Source organism: Meles meles, chromosome 8, assembly GCF_922984935.1.
Source record: "Meles meles chromosome 8, mMelMel3.1 paternal haplotype, whole genome shotgun sequence".
In the NCBI taxonomy this organism is placed as follows: domain Eukaryota; kingdom Metazoa; phylum Chordata; class Mammalia; order Carnivora; family Mustelidae; genus Meles; species Meles meles.
This window is the reverse complement of record NC_060073.1, coordinates 26446978-26459711: the sequence shown is the minus strand read 5'-3', so window position 1 is coordinate 26459711 and position 12734 is coordinate 26446978.

Here is a 12734-nt window from a genome sequence, read left to right as displayed (position 1 = left end):
CAGTCAGTTCAGGGTCTTCCTTCGGCTCAAGTCATGTTCCCAAGGTCTGGGATCAAACCCTGCATTGGGATCTCTGCTCAGTGGAGAGTCTGCTTCTCCTTCTTCCTCTGCCCCCTCCCCAGCTCATGTTCACTCTCTCTATCAATTAAATATTTTCTTTCTTTCTTTCTTTCTTTCTTTCTTTCTTTCTTTCTTTCTTTCTTTCTTTCTGAACCTTACGGTAGCATGCCTGGGTAGCTCAATCAATTAAGCTCCTGACCCTTGATTTTTGGTTCAGGTTATGATCTCAGGGTGAAGAGATCAGGTTCTTCCTGAGTGTGGAGACTGCTTAAGATTCTTTTCCTCTCTCTCTGCTCCTCCCCCAACCTCTCCAGCCCTCTTGCTCACTCACAAATGTGCTCTCGCACACTGTGCTCCCTCTCTCTATAAAAAAAAAGACAACAACATACAGTGTAATAAACCAAAATTTTCAATCTAATCCAGAATGTTAGCAGTTTCTAGAAACTTTTCATTTGTCTGGTTTCATAATATTACCATCCTATTAATCCCAAAGTTGTTGAAAGTGAGGCAGGGAGAATTTTAACCAATTCAACAAGTGCTTGATCCATTTCTTTAGTTTATGGAATAAAGCTGAAGCTGCACAATCTAGAAATGGGTTAATTTTACCATGGTCAAATACAAATTCATGTATCTTTTCTAATAGGTAATCAGTAGACTTTCCTGTTGTCTAGCAATATCAATGTTTATTGATTGAGAAAACAACTCCTTTATTGATGGCATGTTTATAAGAAAAATTACTAGTTATAGTAAAGAAACAAAATATCATATCTTGATTACCTCTAAATGTGAGTAGAATTATTCATTTAACAACTCCTCTTAAATGAAATATGAAATAATGGGGAGATGGAGAGGAGAAGGGGGTTGAGGGAAATTGGAAGGGGAGATGAACCATGATAGACTATGGACTCTGAAAAACAACCTGAGGGTTTTGAAGGGGCGGGGGGTGGGAGGTTGGGGAACCAGGTGGTGGGTAATAGGGAGGGCACGTATTGCATGGAGCACTGGGTGTGGTGCAAAAACAGTAAATACTGTTACGCTGAAAAGAAATTTTAAAAATGTGAAAAAAAATAATAAAACAATTCTTTTAAAAAACGAAATATGAAATAATGTTTCCTTGACTATATCAAGTCATACAGAATTGATTCTTGACAATGTGTTTCACTTTAAGAAAGAAAAGATTTTGGCCTACCATTAGCATGAGTATTTAAGAAAGTATACTGGGTTGAACAGTTTACCCTCCCAAGTTCATGTCATACCCAGTACCTCAGAATACAAACTAATTTAGAAATAGGTTCATAGCAGATATAATTAGTGAAGATGAGGTCCTACTGGAGGAATGTGGGCCCTAACCCAATATGGCAGGGGTCCTTACCAGAAATGGAGAAAAGCCACAGAAGCACAGACACTTAGAGAGTGTTCCATGTGATGACAAAGGCAGGGATTAGAGTGATGAGTCCACAAGCCAAGGATCTCTAGACTGCCAACAACACCAGAAGCTATGAGATCCCCCACAGAGCCTTCATAGGGAGAACACGTTCTTGCCAACACCTTGATTTTGGATTTCTAACCACCGTAACTGTGAGATAATAAATTTCTCTTGCTTTAAGCCACCCAGTGTGTGTTTGTTGTGGCAGCCCTGGGAAGCTGATAAAGGGTTATTGGAAAGCAAAATAAAATGAGGTATTTATAAATGGTGAAAAGCATATGGAAAGATCCTAAAAGTTATTATTTTTTATGAGGGCACTTGGCCTCGCTGTTCTATCTCTTGGTAGGGGTCGGGGGTGGGGGGAATTTGCAAATTAAAAAAGAATTACTCCTCACTATAATAATCTACATAATCTACATAAGCAGATGTCTGTGTGACAGAAAGGAGAAGTGCCCAAGTGGAAAGTAAATAGTATTTGGCCAGTAATACATAAATGAGATTACCACTATAGCAGGTATTGTCTTTGCTCCATTTTTATTTTCCCTTTTCCACCTTCAGCCAGGTTCAGTTGAATTTATGCTGATCCAATCCCTCTGTCACACCTGTATGACTCTTTTGAGATCAGTAAACTTTTTTTTTCCCATGAAACTACTGACAAGAATAACTGAGTTTCTGAGCTTTTACTGAGTACTTTGGGCTCACTTTTAAGTATTTTTACATTAACTTATGTAATCTTTACAGACAAATGTAGCAGCAAATAATAACTTCTAAATTTTATATTGGAGACTTTAGAAACATTAAAGAAACTAGTCAGTGCCACATAACTAGTAAGTGATGGAGCCAAGAGTCCAAGCCAGACACTCTGACTCAAGAGCCAAGCTCTTAATCACCAGGCAATGCTTTGCTGGCAGTAGAGATTTACTCCATTTAGTTCCTGATTTCTTTCAGCACCTGACCTGTCCTGAACACTGCATTTGCCTCTAGGTGCCCTCTGGCAGCACTGCCCTGCTTGGACTACTGAGAAACCTCTCTGTTCTGAGAGGAATTAATATAACAGAGACCTCATGTTAGCCGCACCTTTTCATTCACCCAAACCAAGCACTTACAGGTGATTTGGGAGCGGTAGAAAATTATTTGGTGTTTGTGGCAAATTACCAAATAGCTTTGACTTTCTAGGAGGTATTTGCCTTCTGTGATTGATACCAGGCTTGGGAACACCACATCTCAAATGAATTTGGGGAATGTATGAATGCATACGTGTAAATTGATTATCGGGGCATCCTAAATGATTCTCTACTTAAAAATGTTATTTCCTATATAAAATAAATTTCTTGCATTAGCCAAGTCATTAAATTAATTTCAATCTAAGAAGTGTGCAAACACTGTATGATCCGGACTAGCTGTGAGATGTGGTGATTAAGAGAAAATCCTACAGCCGTCCTCCTTGGGTTTAAATCCACCACTTATACGTTACTGACTTTGGGTAAGCGAACTTTCTCTCTCTGTGCGTCAGTCGATTCATATATCATCATAATAAATAAAAATTCCTGACAAAGTACTTGGCACGTAACAAGCATTGCGTATATATTTTCTAGCAACTATTATGAAAGAAGAATAGCTGTAGGTTTAGTCATTTTTTTTCTATAACTCTAACTTGAAAATGTGACTTGGAAACCAGAAATTAAAAGAGGCAAAGGTCCCCAGAATTTAAATAAAAATGGTAAGTCATTACTAGCCCCTCTTAAAATACTTTTTGGTCAGTTGAGAGGCAAGATAGCTTCTAACTCCATAAAAAGGAGTAACAGCAGCCACAAACCTATACGCTGTGGAGAATTCAAATCTTACTGCAGGCATGGTGACTCCTTCTCCATCAACTTGTGCTTTCAGTCCCTGATCCTGGCTCTCACTCAGTATGTTGGTCCTAAGTGGGTGATTTTTTTCATCTAGGGTGAGAAAAGTTGGGTAAGCCCCAGCAAATAATCATGAGATACTTTGGAGAATCACCTGAAAGAACAAGGGGCTGGCAGTTTCCATTCAAAGGTGACACCAGTTACAGAGGGCATCCTGCAATCCCAACCACACACAGCAGCTGTTGACTTCAGTTCTCTGGCTCTGTTTCCCTGCAGAGCAGATCCAAGCACAACTTCCCACTGTCTTCAAAAGGAAACTCTGTGCTTGGATGGGCTCGGCAGGAAGAAGATGAGAAGCTGACTCACGTTCCTGTTCTTCTCCCAGATGTATTTCCCAGGAGATACTGAGCTGAGATACGCGAATGCTGTCAAGTGTTTAATATGTTCATATGCAGGCTGCTCAAGAAATGACAGTTGTGAAGCGAATTTCTGATTTCATTGTGTTGAACCCTATGGTGGCAGACATACAAATACCCCTGAAATGGAACCTTCTACTTTGTTACTGGGATAAAGGATGGTATTAGTCCAAGTCAACTATATCTTTAGAAGCTGTTCCACAGAGTCAATTTTCAACTGTATTAAAAAAATGAATACTGAATACTCTTGAAGTAGCCAAGAATCCCCCTGATACTTTCGTTTGACTTTGGAGTCTGGATATTGTTCCCATTCTTACACAATTCCTCCTTGGTTTCAACCCCATGGGCAAGAAAATGATCATACCTCTTAGATAAATCCTTGTCTTACATTTATAGTGGAGCTTACTTTCAAGAAACAAGCACCTTGGGACGCCTGAGTGGCTTAGTGGGTTAAAGCCTCTGCCTTTGGCTCAGGTCAGGATCCCAGGGTCCTGGGATCGAGTCCCACATCGGTCTCTGCTCAGCAGGGAGCCTGCTTCCTCCTCTCTCTCTGTCTGCCTCTCTGCCTATTTGTGATCTCTCTCTGTCAAATAAATTTTTAAAATCTTAAAAAAAAAAAAAAAGAAAAAGAAACAAGCACCTTAATCAAGATTTTCAAGTGCCTTAGTGATCCTGGGAGTCTTTTCCTATAACACTGGTGTGGTGATGGTGTGTGTGTGTGTGTGTGTGTGTGTGTGTGTGTGTATTGCAAATCAGCCTTTCCCCCCATTCTTATATCTAAAATGATTAAATATCGGGGGTTATATTTAGATGGCAAAGCAGAAAAGCAGCTGCATTTAATTGAGAAATTTTAGATTGGATGTAATATACTATATAGAATCAGAAGCAGTAAAAACAAAACAAAACAAACAAACAAAAAAAACACGATTCTGCACCAATTCTTTAAATCAGCAGCATTTCTATATGCCACAGTACTGCATTTTGGACTTGACAACTTTACATTTTGTAATAGTACGTTCTAAACATTGAGAGAACACGGACACCCTCACCTTCTCTATGTGGAGACGTTATTGGAGTGAGACTTGTGCCAAGCTAGTTTAAAATCACTGGATTGTATGTTCAGGAAAATGAAGCTATTTTAGTAGAAGTTACCTTAACAATGACTTATTTTTGGAGTCACTGAGAATATATTAAATATCCTACTTATAGTTCTACGGATTACTAAACACCACAGTCTATTTTTTTAAGTCTGACTGAAATTTACACTTTTTGCTTAAGGTCCTTTTCAAAGGCAATTCAGTCTTTGAAGGATTCAAAGCAACATTTTGTGTGTTTGTGTGTACCTGTGTGTGTATTTTGTTTATATACATACTAAACAAACAATGGGACTTTGAAGATCGAACATTTTTCTCGCATTCCTATGTCGTATGTTTTATACTTGAAGCATATTTCTCTAGCAGTGGAGAAATACGTCTTTGCACACATGCAACTATACTAATAAGCTGAAGGAAGTCAGTGAATATAAATTAGAAAATAGTGGGAAGTTTCAAATATTTACTGGGAGCACAAAGAAAAATAAATTATATGCTTTGCTGCTCTGTCTCATGAAGCAGACACGTTAAAAAAAATCCTATCATAAAGTTTATTTTCTAAGAAATAAACTCTTGGAAGTTCAGTGAATTTTTATACTAATTAGTCATGAATTGAAAAATATATTATTAGGAGGACTGGATAACAGTTAATAGTACAACAATAGAGTACTTAGAATACTTAGTAAAATATGTCTCTTATTTTTTTCCCTGATAGGTTTTTCATGACATTATTAATGTCATAATTAAAAATTCCCCAATATACACACAAGAAAATACATGTGATTTTAACCATCAAATTTGTAGCATAATATTTCATCATTACTTTTCTCTCCTCTTCTATTTTTTGTAGGAAAATTCTGAGGCAAATTCTAGACATCATGTATTTTCATGCTTAAATACTTAAGGGAGTATTTTAAGAAAACTTTTAAAAAGTAAAAGAGAATTTGCTTATATACCATTATGACAAAGTAACACATAAAAATTATAGTATTTAATAAATATTTCCTAATAAACAACCCTTATTAAAATTTCTCTGATTGCCTAAAAATGATTCGCATACAGTAGTTTTTCCTATGTATTTTTAGGTTCATTTCAACTTGATCTCTAGTAATACAGGAAAAAATCTGATTCAGTGAGCTTCATGAAAAACTAGTTGGAAAACCTATACCTACTCTATTTTACAATCTATTTCACAGATTACCCATCCTAATCTATTTGCTGAATGTTTCTGGGAATGTGAATGTATTTTCACTCTATATGCTTTTTCTCAGATTATTCTATCCTTTTGGAATGTCCTTGCTCTTATTTCCTGGCTTCTGAATATTTGCTCATCTTTTAAAGCCCATTCAAATGTACATTGATCTCTAATGTCTTTCTTGGCACTCTCAAATAATCCCAGGTAGAATTGGTCAATTCCTTTCCAATCCTTCTATAACATTTTGTTCATGCCAGCCATCAAAAATTAGATGAAATAGATTGTATTTTGGAAAGACGAACAAGCTAGCTCTTCATTTTTATGGCCTCCTATTTTTCAATTATGTGTGTCCCGTTTGTGACATTCCTGTTTAACCTAACCAAATGTTATAAAGCTATTCTTAAAATTTCTTCTAAAAGCTGCTTTGTTTTACCTTCACATTTAAATCCGCTCTAATTCTGTTCTCGGGGAGAGCTTCTGTAAAATAGAGGTTACTTTCATAAATGTTTGGTAGAATATACTGACAAAATTCTGGAATTTCCTGTATGTGACTTTTAACAAGTCGATTAAATTGTTTAAATTAGATTTACTAATGCTTACACTTTGTTCATTCATTAGTTTTGAAACTTATTCTAAAAAGTTGTTAATTTGGTTTAATTGTCAAATACTTTAAAAAAAATCCTCTTTATTTTTAAATGTTTCCATTACTACCGGCAATGTCCATTTTTTATTTCTTCTATTAATAATTTATATTTTCTGACCTGTTTTTCCTGATCTTCCTTGCTAGAAGGTTTTACATTACACAGAACTAACTTTTGGCTTTTTTGGGGGGGGGTGGTCTTACATATTATTTCAGTGGTTTCTGTTTATTTATTCTTTCTAATTTTGTTAAGGATTGCACTTTTTTCCCCTAACTTCTTTTGGTTGATACATAGATAATTGATTATTAGTTTTTGTTTTTTCTTCCGTGACATATCTGTTCAAAGCTACACATTTAATTAGTGCTTTATGTTCATACAATTTTCACATATCTTATTCAGTTAAATATATTTTCTAGTTTTTGTATTTCCTTTTTGCCTTTTCCCCACTTATTTAGAAGTGTTATTGCTTAACACTTAGAAAAATCCCCTGAGTTGATTTTCAGCTTAATTTCACTATGGTCAGGGAAGATTATCTGAATAATTTAGTCTTTTGAGAGTTATTGTTAACTAGCATATTATTAATTTTGGTACATTTCTATTTGACCTAGAAAAGAATATGTGGGTTATGGTTCTGGTTTCAGAATTCTACATATTTCATTTATATCAATCATGTTAATTAATGGCTCCAATATTCTATATGTTTTTAGATTTCTGTGAGGTTATTCTTTTATTAAGACAGATGTCTTAAGTTACTGCATTATGATAGGTCATTTATTTTTTTCTTTAAATTTTTTTTCCTATTTTGCCTTTATTTATTAAGTCTATTATTGGGTATATGCATATTTTAAAGCATTATGTAGATTGAGTTGGCTCTTCTGTGCTCCTGAAATGTCATCTTTGACATTAATTGATGCAGGACTGCAAGTGAATGGTCAAGAAAGAATTATTGGGAAATTTTTGGTGCAAAAAAGTGCTTTTAGACAGGTCTCTTAGGCAGAAAGAGCTGCACTTTTCCTGTATGAAGTTGATGGTCATATGCTAAGTGTTCAAGGGGAAGGAGACACGCAGGGAGTATTAAAATGTTTTCTTGGAATTTCTACTCATAAAGCTACTTTTGCAAGATTTCTCTGCCTGCTTATTATTCAGCTTGGTATTAACTATTGGTGAAATGTATAGGCAGTCATGAGACCATTTAAGAAAGTAGCAACCAACCTTTTGTCTGTACTGTCATTTGCAAATATCTTCTCCCATTCCATTGGTTGCCTTCTGTTTTGTTGAGTGTTTCCTTTGTTGTGCAGAAGCTTTTGATCTTGATGAAGTCCCAAAAGTTCATTTTCACTTTTGTTTCTTTTGCCCAGACAAAAGGTTGATATCCAGGGTCTATAAAGAACTCCTCAAACTCAACACACACAAAACAGATAATCATATCAAAAAATGGGCAGAAGATATGAACAGACACTTCTCCAGTGAAGGCATACAAATGGCTATCAGACACATGAAAAAATGTTCATTATCACTAGCCATCAGGGAGATTCAAATTAAAACCACATTGAGATACCACCTCACACCAGATAGAATGGCCAAAGTTGGCAAGACAGGAAACAACATGTGTTGGAGAGGATGTGGAGAAGGGGGAACCCTCTTACACTGTTGGTGGGAATGCAAGTTGGTGCAGCCACTTTGGAGAACAGTGTGGAGATTCCTCAAGAAATTAAAAGTAGAACTTCCCTATGACCCTGTAGTTGCACTGCTGGGTATTTACCCCAAAGATACAGATGTAGTGAAAAGAAGGGCCATCTGTACCCCATTGTTTATAGCAACAATGGCCATGGTCGCCAAACTGTGGAAAGAACCAAGATGCCCTTCAACGGACAAATGGATAAAGAAGATGTGGTACAAATACACGATGGAGTATTATGCCTCCATCAGAAAGGATGAATACCCAACTTTTGTAGCATCATGGACGGGACTGGAAGAGATTATGCTGAGTGAAATAAGTCAAGCAGAGAGAGTCAAGTATCATATGGTTTCACTGATTTATGGAGCATAACAAATAACATGGAGGACATGGGGAGATGGAGAGGAGAAAGAAGTTGAGGGAAATTGGAGGGGGAGGTGAACCATGAGAGACTATGGACTCTGAAAAAGAACCTGAGGGTTTTGAAGGGGCGGGGGGTGGGAGGTTGGGGGAACCAGGTGGTGGGTAATAGGGAGGACACGTATTGCATGGAGCACTGGGTGTGGTGCAAAAACAATAAATACAAAAAAAAAAACCAACAATAAATACTGTTATGCTGAAAAAATAAATAAAATTAAAAAAAATAATAAAGACGATTATTAACACACACACACACACACACACACACACACACAAATTAGCAACCAGGGCATATTTGATTGTTATCAGAACTATGCTGGCTATATGTCAGTCTTCTCAGTTAAAAGTGAATATTTTTCTGCTTCTATTCCTTATCATTAATGATGCATCTTGTATTAAACTCAGCTTTGAATGAAATTAAGCATAGAAACACCAACTTTTTTGGACTACCCTTGCACTACCAAACAATTTCCATCCTTTACATTCAAATTGCATTTTTTTTAACATTTAATGTACCTTTTATAAGAAGCATATATAGATGAGTTTCATAATTTTTATGGGCTGACAGTTTTGTTCTTTTACTTGTAGTATATACCCCATTAGTATCTAATGGAAAATACTGGTATGGTTCTGTTTATATCAAAATCCTTCTAGTTGTATTTGATACAATTTTTAAAAAGCTTTGTTTATTTCTTTTAGAGAGCATCCATGAGCAGGGAAAGGGGCAAAAGGTATGGGAGAGAGAATCTCAAGCAGACTCCCCACTGAGTATGGGAGCTTGATCCCATGACTCTGAGATCATGACCTGAACCGAAAATAAGAGTCAGATGTTTAACCTGATGGAGCCACCAAGGCATCGCAGTATCTGATACAATTTTATGTTCTTTTTAAACATATGCACATTTTTATTTTAATTTTTTATAGATTTTATTTATTTATTTGAGAGAGAAAGAGAGAGACAGAGCATGAGCAGGAAAGAAGAGCCAGAGGGAGAAGGAGAAACAGATATCCTGCTGAGCAGGGAGCCTGATGCAGGGCTTGATCCCAGGACCCTGAGATCATGACCTAAGCCAAAGGCAGACGCTTAACCAACTGAGCCACCCAGAAGCTCCCATAAGTACATTTTTAAAAATCGGTCTATTATGGTCACTTTCTTCTATTAACTTCTGAGGTGATTTTTTTCTTAGTTATTACCTTGGAGATTAAAACAGAAATTTTATGACACTGTAAATGAAATTCCTTATAATGTTAGAATCATTTCTTAAATAGCTTTATTGAATTGAGTTTGGACATATGACTATACTCATGACACTATCATCACGATCAAGATGATAAGCATCCTCATCACTCCCAAGAGTTCCCTGTATCTTTTTCTTTTTTTTTTTTTAAAGATTTTATTTATTTATTTGACAGAGACCACAAGTAGGCAGGCAGAGAGAGAGAGAGAAGCAGGCTCCCCGCCGAGCAGAGAGCCCAATGTGGGGCTCGATCCCAGGACCCCGGGATCATGACCTGAGCCGAAGGCAGAGGCTTTAACCCACTGAGCCACCCAGGCACCCCTCCTGTATCTTTTTCAACAGTAAGAACACTTAGCATAAGAGCTAGCCTCTAAAAAAATTTTTAAGTGCACAATACCATGTTGTTAACTATAGGCATGATGGTGGAGAACATCTAGAATTTATTCATCTTGTATACAGGTAAGGTACTTTCAGAATTGCTAATCTGTATCCTGATAAGAGAACAAATTTGCCAACTAAGGATTATATACACTACTAACTGATTTTTTTTTTTTTTTTTTATAAGGATGTCAAGGAATGTAATGTGGGAAACAGAAAATAATAGTAGTAGCAGTGCCTGGGAGACTCAGTCAGTTAAGTGTGCAACTCTTGATCGCCGCTCAGGTCTTGATCTCAGGGTCCTGAGTCCCACTGTGGACCCTACCTAAAAAGTAGGTGGTGAATAGTAGAATAGTTAAATGGGGAAAAAATGAATCATACAAACGTATGAAAATTTACATGAAATGGATAATACACGGAAGTCTTAGAGCTAAAGGTATCAATTCTCTCAAACAGGGAAAAATCTCAGTGACAGAGAATAGGTAAAGATTTGCTTAATAAACAGGTTATGTTTTTTATGTCCTAATAAACATCAGGAAACATAAAACTTGGATAAATTCAACTTCCTAAAGATTAAACTTTTTTTTCATTTGAAAGACACTATTTTGAAAGTGAAAGGAAAACCCCTTGATTATGAGACATTAATGGCAACATACATAGAGTTGTGTTCAGAATACATAAAAAGATTTTACAACTCTACAAAAGATAGAGCCCAATTCAAAATATAGGAAAACTTTCACACAGAACCAAAGAACGTACAAAGATGGCAAACACATGAAATATGTTCAATATCCTTAATCTTCAGGAAAATTCAGATTAAATCTAAACTCATTAGGATGCTAAAAGTAAAAGAAGATTGACAACACCAAATATTGGTAAAGATAAGTAACAACCAGAACCCTCATCCTCCTGTATTGCTAGCTGGAATACAAAATGAAATAGACATTTTAAAATGTTATTGGCGGATTTTTTTTTTTTTTATAAACACGAACCTACATATGATTTAACATATGATCCAATGATCCAATTCCTAAGTATTTATCATGATTGTTTAAAACTTACACTTGAAAGTTCATAACAACTTTGTTATAGCCCCAAACCAGAAATAATCCAAATAAAATAAATCCTTTTTATTTTATTATTTTATATTTTCTTCAGCTGTAAATACTAACGTGTCTATACCATATATATTCTTTAATGTGGTTTTCTTAAGTTCTAAAGAATTTCACTCCACCACCCCACACCCCCATCACATCTCAAATCATGCTTTAAATTCATGACCTCACTGAATGAACACAGCCATGTCTATTTATTCTATTTTTATTGATATATGCTCAGTAGATTTTTCTTTGTTCACCAATTATCTAAGGTGTTTTATCAGACATGCTAGACATTAAATTTTACCAATTTTTCTGGGCCTCCTACAGTAGGGCAGGGGGAATTGAGGGTGGCCCTCCACTATATCCTTAATATGATTTTGCTAAGTATGTTCTAACAAGTTCCTGGATACTTAGTATGTGCTCTGTAACTGAACCCAGTGAGTCTACTCCTTGGTGAGTAACAGAAACTTTATCTGGTGAGATATTGTACAAAGGAAACTTGATTTGCAGCAAATAAGGAGATCACAGGCAATATGACTCTCAAAGACATGACTTTCTGAGAAAGGGTGAATGGGCTCCTTTTGTTTAGGGTTAGGCTGAATATTTAGATAGGGAAGTCTTGTCATCTAGAGGCAAACATAAGGTCATACATGTGCCTTAAGGAAATACGTCTATATAAACATTGTACATTAAGTAGATGATGCTAAGGCTCCTCTTTGGGTAGAGATTTTAGTATTAGAATGTGGTAAAAGTAATTGTAGGTCATTCCAGAGTTCACTCCATAGTCTATCTGTGCAAGTTGGGGGTTACACTCAAACTGGTCTGGGTGGTCTAGACGGCTGAAGACCTTACCAGGGCCCTGGCTATTGCTTGAGGGGTAGTTTCTGGTTTCATTTCCCTGAGTTAAGAGAGAACCCAAGAAGAAGAGATGGAGAGTTGAAGAAAAAAATTGTAAGACAAAGTTAGTGAGTGCAAACAGGTGGGCAGTATAGGTCAGGACTTGGGGACTAGCTGGTAAGGGCTCCAGGCAGAATGAATGCATTAATGACTTTAACAGTGCATCATTCTCCAGGCCTCCCTGTTTGCCATATAACCTGATAATGTTCTCCCTAGACTGACTTAGTGGCCCATGGGATGTTGGTAAGCCTAACTCAAGCGGTAGCTTTGAATGATTGGGCTTATTTCATCTTGTGTTCTGTCATTCAAATGAGAACATGCCTGGCCTAGCTTGCTGCAAAATG